Below are 9,840 nucleotides of genomic sequence, written 5' to 3'. Positions count from 1 at the left end.
CACAGTGGTACCTCTTTATCTACTTGCACTGGCATGCTTTTGAACTGCTAGGTTGGCAGGAGCTGGGACAGAGCAACGGGAGCTCACCCCGTCGTGGGGATTCAAACTGCCAGCCTTCTGATCGGCAAGCCCAAGAGTTGCTCAGTGGTTTAGACCACATCGCCACCTGGTGGCACAATGTTATATTACATATACAACGCCTTTACAGTACCCCGGGTTAAGAATTTACCGTATTTTTTGCTCTAAAGGACGTACCTGACCATAGGACGCACCTTGTTTTAGAGGGGGAGAGCAAGAAAAAAATAATCTCCCCCTCTCTGCTCAGCACCCTTCCATTTCTCCTGCTGCTTTGCTGAAGGGGCACTGCGCAGAGAGGGGGAGATTTATTTTTTCTTGTTCTCCCCCTCTAAAACAAGGTGCGTTCTGTGCGTTCAAGGTGCGTTCATAAGGATATGATGAAAATACATAATTGAACATAAATATAGATCGGAAATGGCTGTGTATAGTGAATATTTATCTACTTTTAAAATTCTCATTCTTGATCTTATTTCTTCCTTTTCTTTATCTTCTTCTTGTTCTTTTCTTTTATATTTTACCTTTCATTTCTTTTCTTTATTGTGAATATTGTTTTGTAGAGGTGCAAATAATTGTAAATATCAGAAGAGGTAAAATGTTTTCTAATTTTCTATTGGTTACATGTATTTTCCTTTTTTTGTGTATTTGTATTTTTTTCTAATTTGTACTCAATAAAATTAATAATAAATAAATAAAGCTCATCACGTGTCCATCTCCCTGTCCCACTTGGCGGCGTCAGGCAACTTCATGTTTTGTCCCATGAAATCAAGGAACATGGAGGCCTGCAGTAACCGGTCCAGCCTCTGGAAGTGCCGTGTATGGTAGGAGAGACTCCACAGCTTCTTTGATCCCTTCGTATTGCAAGAGGCTCTCTGGTGTCTCATGCTTGAGGAGGGTTTCCACCACTGCCTGAGCCTCGAGGTAGTTCCGCCAGTTTGTGTTCCACGTGATGGAAAACTTCAACACAGCCTCTGGAAGAAGGGGTTTGGGGAAGACACGTCAGGAAGGAGTGCAAGTTGCAGGCAGCGGGGCCACCTTGAACCAACACACCTCTCTTGCAAAGCGTGGCCAGGTCTGGGCACACATCTGACCTGCGCCTTTCTTCAAGGCAGGGAAGCAGATCCAACACCCCTCCCCACCTAGTAGAAACAATTAATGATGGGAGGGGTGACTCAGTTTATTCCAGACTACATGGCTTGCAGGAATGGGTTTTATAATATTTATAAAAGTACAACAACAACAATATGCATTATAATCTCTGCTCTAGTATTACAGAGCTGGTGGAGCTAATTTGAGGCTGTGTACACACCATACATTAAAAGCATTATCGCTTCTCCCCTGTAAGAATCCTGGGAACTGTAGATTACCCTTCTACCGCATAGCTACAATTTGTAGCACCCTTTACAAACTGCAATTCCCAGGAATTCTTTGGGAGAAATGTGCTTTTAATGCCTGTTTTTCCTGCAGCAGGCATGCTCAGCTACCCCTCTGGAAGCTCAATCCCACAGAAAGCTGTGACGGCCACCAACTTGGATGGTTTTATGCAGGAAAGGCTATCAATGGCCACTAGGCACGATGGCTATGCTCTACCTCCACAGTCAGCGGCAGTAACGTTTGTGAATAGTAGTTGCTGGAAGATGCAGGAAGGGAATACAGAATGCTCTTGTTTCCACAGGCCTCTGGTTGGCCACTGTGAGAACAGGATGCTGGACTAGACAGGCCAATGTGGCCTCATCCAGGAGGCACTTCACTTCTTATGTCCTTATGTGGTTCAAGGGTAGAGATTGTGAGAAGGCATCTTCCAAAGCAATCCCACCCCGCAAATAGCTTGGGAGCCTTCTTGCCTCTAGCCTAGCCCTCACCCCTTTTCCTGTTCCCGCTGGAGTCTTCTTTTGCTTGCCACGCCTACGGGCTCTCTTCCGGCCAGTACTACCAAAGACAGATCTTAAAAACTTGGGGTCGGTGAGATTTCGGCGATCGCAGCAGCTTGCGCCTGCTGGACCTCCTGAGCGGAGCGGGTTGTGTCTTGCTCCTCATGAAGTAGGGTGAAATGTGAGGAGTGTTGCAAGCCGGTGCAGAGGCAGAAGGTCTGGCCGAGATGGTAGAGCACGTCTTCTCTGTCAGGGGCTTCTTCCTAACCCAGTGGAACACCAGTATCATACGCCTCTTAGATGGGTTGGACATGCTGAAGAAGGTGCTGGAGGCCCAAAGTCCAGGGTGACTTCAAAGCGGAGGACGCAGCAGGCAGTTCCCTATCAATGGTGCCAAATCCAAGCAAATGTTAGCTCCAGTCCTGTTAAAACGATCCAGCAATTATGAACGTTTAAGAAGGGATTAATTCCTCAGGCAGTATGAAAAGACTTTCTGCGGCTTTTTAATAGCTGGGAGCCCCCAACTACTGCCACTGTTGACAGCCTGTTGCCCCTTCACTCTGCTTGAACGGGTTATGTCACAATGGTTCCTTCATCAGGTGTTTGTGAGCATGAAAATGCTGTTGGGAGTTTCAGCAATGAAGGCTCAGGCTTAACATACTGTTTGAAAGTCTGAACATTTCCTCTTTTTTATTTAACAAAATTTATATACCACTTTTATCATTTATATACAAATTATTAGGAGAGTAAGTTAAATATATACTGTAGTTTATTCACTTATAGGCTAGTTTCCATACTTTATTCCTTCTTATACTTCTATCCCACCTTTCCTCCACAGAGCATACACACTTCAGCCTCCACCTTCTCCATTTTATCCTGACAGCAATATTGTGAGCTAGGGCCATAGCTCAGTGGCAGAAGAACTGCTTAGCATGCAGAAGGCATCAGGTTCAGTCCCCAGCATCGCCTGGTGGGACTGGGAGCGCTCCCTCTGCGCTTCGGAGGCTTCGCGTTGCTATCGCTGAAGCCAAGGAGCCTGCATTCGCTCCATAGGACGCACACACATTTCCCCGTAATTTTGGAGGGGGGAAAGTGCATCCTACAGAGCGAAAAATGTGGCAATTCATTCTGGAAGTCTGTTCTTAACCTGAGGTATCACTTTAGCTAATGGGGCCTTCCGCTGCTGCCATCGCGCGATTTCTGTTCTCATCCTGAAGCAAAGTTCTGAACCCGAGGTACTATTTCTGGGTTAGCGGAGTCTGTAACCTGAAGTGTCTGTAACCCGAGGTACCACTGTAAATCGCTTTTTCTTTGCAGATCTAGCTGAGCCCTTTACACAGGAAGCTGCCTTATACTAAGTTGGACTATTGGCCTATCTATCTCAGTATTGGTGACTCTGACAATAAATACTATAATGGCTCTCCAGAGTTTCAGGCAAGAGTCTCCCCCAGCCCTATGTCAGGGACTGAAGCTAGGGCTTCTTGCAGGCAATCCTACAACATCTGAAGGGCACCAGGTTCCCCTCTTTTGCCCTGGGTTCAGCAATTAGCACATCAAATGAGCTGGGCCAGTTCTTTTAACCAAGTTCTCTGGAGGCGGGTCTGTCTTCAGGGGTACAGATCATTCCCTCATCTCTTCCTTATTTTCTTTTAATTAGGCTTGCAGATGAACTCACAACATAAATCCAGCTTTCATCATCTCCTGTCCAATATTTACAGGAAGCAACTATCAGGGAAAAAACCCCATAATCCTTGCCTGGCTCTACAAAAATTAAATTGAAACACACACACACACACACACACACACACACACACACACGGCTTTGAAACTCTTCTGTTCAAAGGCAACTTCCCTTGTTGAATAAACCCAGGATGCCTGAAAGATTCCCAATGAGATGAGTAAATACAATTATTAATTCATCACAAATGGTGCATTCTGCTGGAGAGCTAATAATGTTCTATCCTATTTCTTTTCCTGAAAGCAAATGTATTCTCAGATTTTGTTTTAATCTGCTGGTAACTGTCTCATCTGGAAAGAAAAACAGGCAAACGAAACCCTAGACTCTGTGCAAACAGTTTAAGGAACAAGTTGGCATTCACTGACAAGTCCCAACTTTCACTTCCTCCTACAGAGACATTTTTAATGATTAAACAGCAGCTGGGACACTGTCCTTGTCTTTATCTAAAAGTGCCCAGAATTGTTTTGAAAAATGGCTGGAAAAGATTCCCCACTCCAATCACTGGTTGCTCTGCTTTAAGCTGGAAGTTGAACAATGGTTCCACTTCCAGACTTGAAGACCCTCCAGGTGTTCCTATTTTCCAGGGATGGCCCCAGATTTACAGAAGCCACCCCATTTTCTGATTTCACCCCAGAATGTCCTGCTTTTCCTTAGGAGGTCCCTATTTTCATTGGAGAAATGTTGGAGGGTGTGGAGTTAAGTGATCCCTGAGCCAAGGGGATAAGGCACTATACAACTGGTATTGGAAGGTTTTTAATATTTGATGTTTTATTATATTTTTATATTCTGCTGGAAGCCCCCAAGAGTGGCTGGGGAAACCTAGCCAGCTGGGCAGGGTATAAATGTTGTTGTTGGTATTATTATTAAAAATCTGAAGGTAGCCCTGTATAGGGAAATTTTTAATGTTTGATGTTTTATGATGTTTCTATTGTAGGAAGCTACCCAGAGTAGCTGGGGCAACCCAGTCAGATGTGTGGGGTAATAATAATAATAAAATAATAATAATAAATAGGACATCCCTATTTTCATCGGTGAAGGGTTGACAGGTAACTTGTAACAATCAGGGAAATCCCTTTTCTCCAGCCCCAAATGTTGGAGAGGGAAATTTTGATTGGGACCACAGTTTGTGGTTAAAAGGTTTTGTACTCTCAATCATTATTTGACCTCCCAGTCGCAATTTAGCAGGATTGTTTGTGTGTGTGGATGCAAATGCAGTTGTATTTGGAAAGAGCACACTCCTGGAGAAAAGTGGCAGAACATAGAGATAGATATGGCAAAAGCAATCTAGGAAATCTGGGTCTGGTACTGACTGCTTTCACAATAAAGGGGAGCCTGTTTGTAATAGCTAGCTAAATAAATAAATAAATAAATAAATAAATAAATAAATAAATAAATAAATAAATAAGATTAATCACCATCAGTCATAATCCACAGTGTGATAACACACCACCTGCACCACTATTCCATTGACTTTAATAAGAACTTGGATTTTGTGAGGGGTGGGAAAAGGAATCTGAGCAGAGTAACCATAAAGGGGGGGGGGGTAATTTTTTGTCCACAATGTTAAAAAGTGAGCATAGTGTAGTTGTTCCATTGTGAATGCCTAATGCATAGGGGTAGGGTGAAATTCAGTCCAGTTTGGATTTAAAGATGAACCTATCAAATTTGCACTTTCTGAAGCAATGCAAGAACCAAAACACAGCCATCCTCCTACATTTACACGTACCAGTGCTATTTTTTTCTAGAAAGAGAGGTGCCAGAACTCACTATGAGCACCGCCCTTGTTCTCTTATAATGGGATGACGCCCACCTGAGTGTTGCCAGAACTGAGTTCTGGTGAGTTCCAGCTGCCTTGCACTTATCAGAATTTTGTTTTTTGCCATTTCTGCAATTTTGTTTTTTGCCATTTCTAATCCACAGCCATTTATTTAATCCAGAATTGTCACTGTACTATTTCCATTCTATTTCTTTTGCTGTTAACTTTGCAAAGCTGTTTTAATGCCCCCTGGTGGCGAATGTCACAACAAAAAATCCTTGTCCATAACCGGCAATTTTAGATTGCATGGCTGGAGATTTCTCCAGGCCCCCCCCCCCCAATTTTAATCACAGTGAGATGACCTACTTCTATGTATTTGAATCTTAAAAGGGGGAAAATTTAATTGCTTAGGCTACATGTTGGTGGCGGCAGCAGCGGCGGGAGGAGAGGAGTCTTGCATGGCACTGGCTCTGTGCAGGATGCAAAATATAGAACCACCTCGCCTCCCATTCTTCTCCCAGTCCGTCTCTCACACAGCCGTCTCCTCAGCAATTGGGGTCTAACAGGCATCTAACGTAGCTTTGCCAAAACTGCTTAAAAAGCTTGGGGCACATGAGTTTATCGGAAGGGCTGCAGCTCACTGGTAAAGCTCATGCTTTGCATGCAGAAGGTCCCAGGTTCAATCGGAAATGTAGAGCACGATTCTGCCTACACTGACTGGCAGCATCTTTCCAGGGTTTCAGAAATGTGTCACTCCCAGCCTTATCTGGTGATACTGGGAAATGAACCTGGGACTTTCTGCATGTGAAGTATGTTTTGATGGATACAAATGCACAGACACATGGAGGGTTGCCATCCGCTTGCTTCACTCCCCCACCTACCCACCAAGCCCTTAACCAACCCCCTTTCCCCCACATCTGGCCAACTCCCCCAACATTATACCCCCCCCCACTTTGCACCTTGTCCACCCCATCATCTATCCCCTACCATATCAATCCCCTCCTCTCACAACCAGCCAGAAGAGCCGCCTGTTTTAAAGAAGAGAGGCACTTCAGAGAGTGGTTTTCTGAAGCAGCTTCCTCTCATTAAACATGTCACCCTGAGCTACCTGTCACCCTGCTGCAGTGCTGCACACAAACCTCATGGCAGGCACACAGCTGCAGCATGGCACCCTTACATTTTTATGTACACAGTATAGGAAGATCTGGAGTGTGAGGGTATGAAAATTGGAGCTGGCATAAACACGACCTACGTCTTCTATGTCATAAATCAGTTCGACGCTACAGGTGCTGTTTCTGGGATTCAAGAGGACCTCATAGATCTGAGGCAGGCAATAAGGTACACCATGCCCCACTGGCTAATCCTTTTGCAATCTAATGGGAGCCCTTGGCAGGGATAAGCAGTTTATGCCCCCTTTTTTCATCTATTTGGCCAAGCAATCAAGACTCTGTGCTCCCAAAGGCACTTGTCTGGGACATCTCAAAAAGGCTGATGCCTCGAAGAGAAACTATAATTAAAAGCAACTCTACACTATCCCTTAACAAATCAATATTTTTCTTTCAGCTTGTAACAATCAGTTCAGTTGAGCCAGAGCAGGAAAGGTAATCTTCCCCCTCGATGACTAACATGGACACGTATATGCCCTCTTTCCAACATGTTCTCAAAGCAGCTCACAACAATAGGGAGGGGGTTATTAAAACACACACCAAAATTTAATAAACAGAAACAAAATAAATAAAATATAATCATTTGCTCAAACAAACAAACAAACAAACAAACAAACAAACCCATCTTTCTGGCCCAAAATGGAAGGTTTTACAGCTAGTAAAGAGGGGAAATTGCTGGGTTCAAAAGCCCCCACTTTTAATAGCTCATATTCATATTAAACATAGGAATAGCAATTTCCCAGGATTTCAGACAGGGATCTTTCCCAGCCATTTCCTTGCATGTGTAATGATACTATTTGCCTCAATTTTGAATGCACATTTCAGGAAATGGGAAAGATGAAGAGGGACGTTTTCAGGCGCTGCCTTTTCTGTGCAAAATTGCCCCAATGCAAATTCCTTATTGCTACAACCATTATCACCCACCCACTGAAAAAAAGATATACCTTAGTTCCATTGCTAGTCCCAAGATTTTCTTAGGTTCTTTGAAATAACTTTTTTCCAGTGATGTCTTGGGAGAGAACCAAGGAGCAAAGAAGAAAAGTCGGTTCCTCATGGGCATCGGGAAGACTGGCTTAGGATTTGATCCAAAGTAGAATTTGCAGTTCCATGCAAAATGTCTGCATCACCTTCCTCTTAGCCAGAACCTACAGAACCTTAGCCAGAACCTAGGTGTGTGCCAATCTGATTTGTGTGTGTGTGTGTGTGGTTTATTACTGTATATCATACAATGAGTAAAAGTTGGCAAGGAATAATATGTGTAAAGATCTTCATCATGAACTTTATTGACCCTGATGCCAGCCTTATCTCAAACATGTTCTGGAAGGGCTCAAGAGACATCCTAGACTCCTAATACTTTGCGTAAATAGCAGCACAGGCAATCTAGTTACCAGCAAAATCTAATCAACACCTGCTGTGAAATGATGGTGTCCACATGGACAAACAGTGAATTAGCTTTAAGACAGGAAACAAACAAGGATAACCAGTGGAGTCATTGCTCACTAGGATTATATTCTTTCCACTTTTAATTAAGCAGAATAAACAAAATGGGAAATAGGCAGGAAACTCTAGAAAGAAGCAACAGAACAATAGAAATATTGAAATTATAGGAATTGCTCATCTAAAAGTCTCCTCCATTAGAATACATCGGCTAAAATTAGTACAAACCCTATATTTTCAATGATTGGTTAACTCTCCAAGCTCCAACAAGGAAGTTCCTCATGATATTAACACACAATCTGCCTTAAGTGAAGGTATACTCTTCACCTTCTATTTATTGCCTTGCTATTAGTGTGGGTTCTGTGGCAAAACTGTCATGCTCACTTTCTGTAGGCTTTTAAGAATAGCTAGATCTAGGTGTTTATGTACTATAAGATTCACTGCCAGCTTAAATTGCATTCATATTTTCTGTCACTTTGGTGAATACTCAGCCCAAACTCCCTGATGATCTCTCCCAGAAGTTTCATATAGATGTTGAAAAGCATGGGGGGGGGGAGAGGACAGAGCCGTGAGGCACCCCACAAGTGAACACCCATGGGCTGTCTGAGCACTCACCCCCCCCCACTTTCTGGACATGGCTCAGGAAGAAGGAGCAGAGCCTCTACATAACAGTGCCCCCAACTCCCAGCCCTCCTAGGTGGTCCAGGAGGTTATTGTGGTTGAGGGCTTGAAAAGCCACTGAGAGATCCAGCAGAACCAGGAAACAGCTTTCAACTCTACCCTTAACCCACCAGAGCTCATCAATCAGCCTGACCAGGGCGGCTTCAGTCCCATCTGTGATGGGGCCTGGAACCCAACTGAAAGGGGTCCAAAGGTCTGCAGTGAAATTTCAAGGACAATGTGGCTTTAGTCACTGAAAGAAGATACTGGAATACTTTAGGTAAAAGTGCGGCAGTCATCTTGCTTCAGGCCGAGGAAGCTGGTGTTTGTCCAAAGACAGCTTCCCAGGGCATGTGGCCAGCATGACTAAACAACTTCTGGTGCAACAGGACACTGTGATGAGTGCCAGAGTGCACAGAAACACTGTTTACTTTCCTGCCACAGCAGTACCTATTTATCTACTTGTACTGGTGTGCTTTTGAACTGCTAGGTTGGCAGAAGCTGGGACAGAGCAATGGGAGCTCACCCCGTCATGCGGGTTCAAACCACTGACCTTCCGATCAGCAAGCCCAAGAGGCTCAGTGGTTTAGACCACAGCGCCACCTGTGTCCCTGCCTCCAAATTATGTACATGCACAGAAAACATTAGATCTAGCTGAAAAGCAACATATGGAGATCTGCATTGATTGTTGAAATGCATCTTTAATTATAATTGTTGTATAATTATAAGATTATTGTATAATTTTAGCAGGTTGCATTAACTTGAAAGGGTGTGTGAATATGAGGAGTTTGGGGGTGGACTATTATGAAGGGAACTTGCACTTCTGAACCCACCACAAGTGCAAGAACTGCACTTCTGAACCCCTGCCTTTTGACACTGCCTAGTGTTGCCATAGGGACGTGGGTGGTGCTGTGGGTTAAACCATAGAGCCTAGGACTTGCTGATCAGAAGGTTGGCAGTTCGAATCCCCGCGATGGGGTGAGCTCCCATTGCTCGGTCCCTGCTCCTGCCAACCTAGCAGTTCGAAAGCACGTCAAAGTGCAAGTAGATAAATAGGTACCGGTCCAGCGGGAAGGTAAACGGCGTTTCTGTGCACTGCTCTGGTTTGCCAGAAGCAGCTTAGTATGCTGGCCACAT

The sequence above is a fragment of the Podarcis liolepis genome, assembly GCF_965112155.1.
Source record: "Podarcis liolepis genome assembly, chromosome: Z".
Taxonomy (NCBI): domain Eukaryota; kingdom Metazoa; phylum Chordata; class Lepidosauria; order Squamata; family Lacertidae; genus Podarcis; species Podarcis liolepis.
This window is presented reverse-complemented; position numbering follows the sequence as displayed.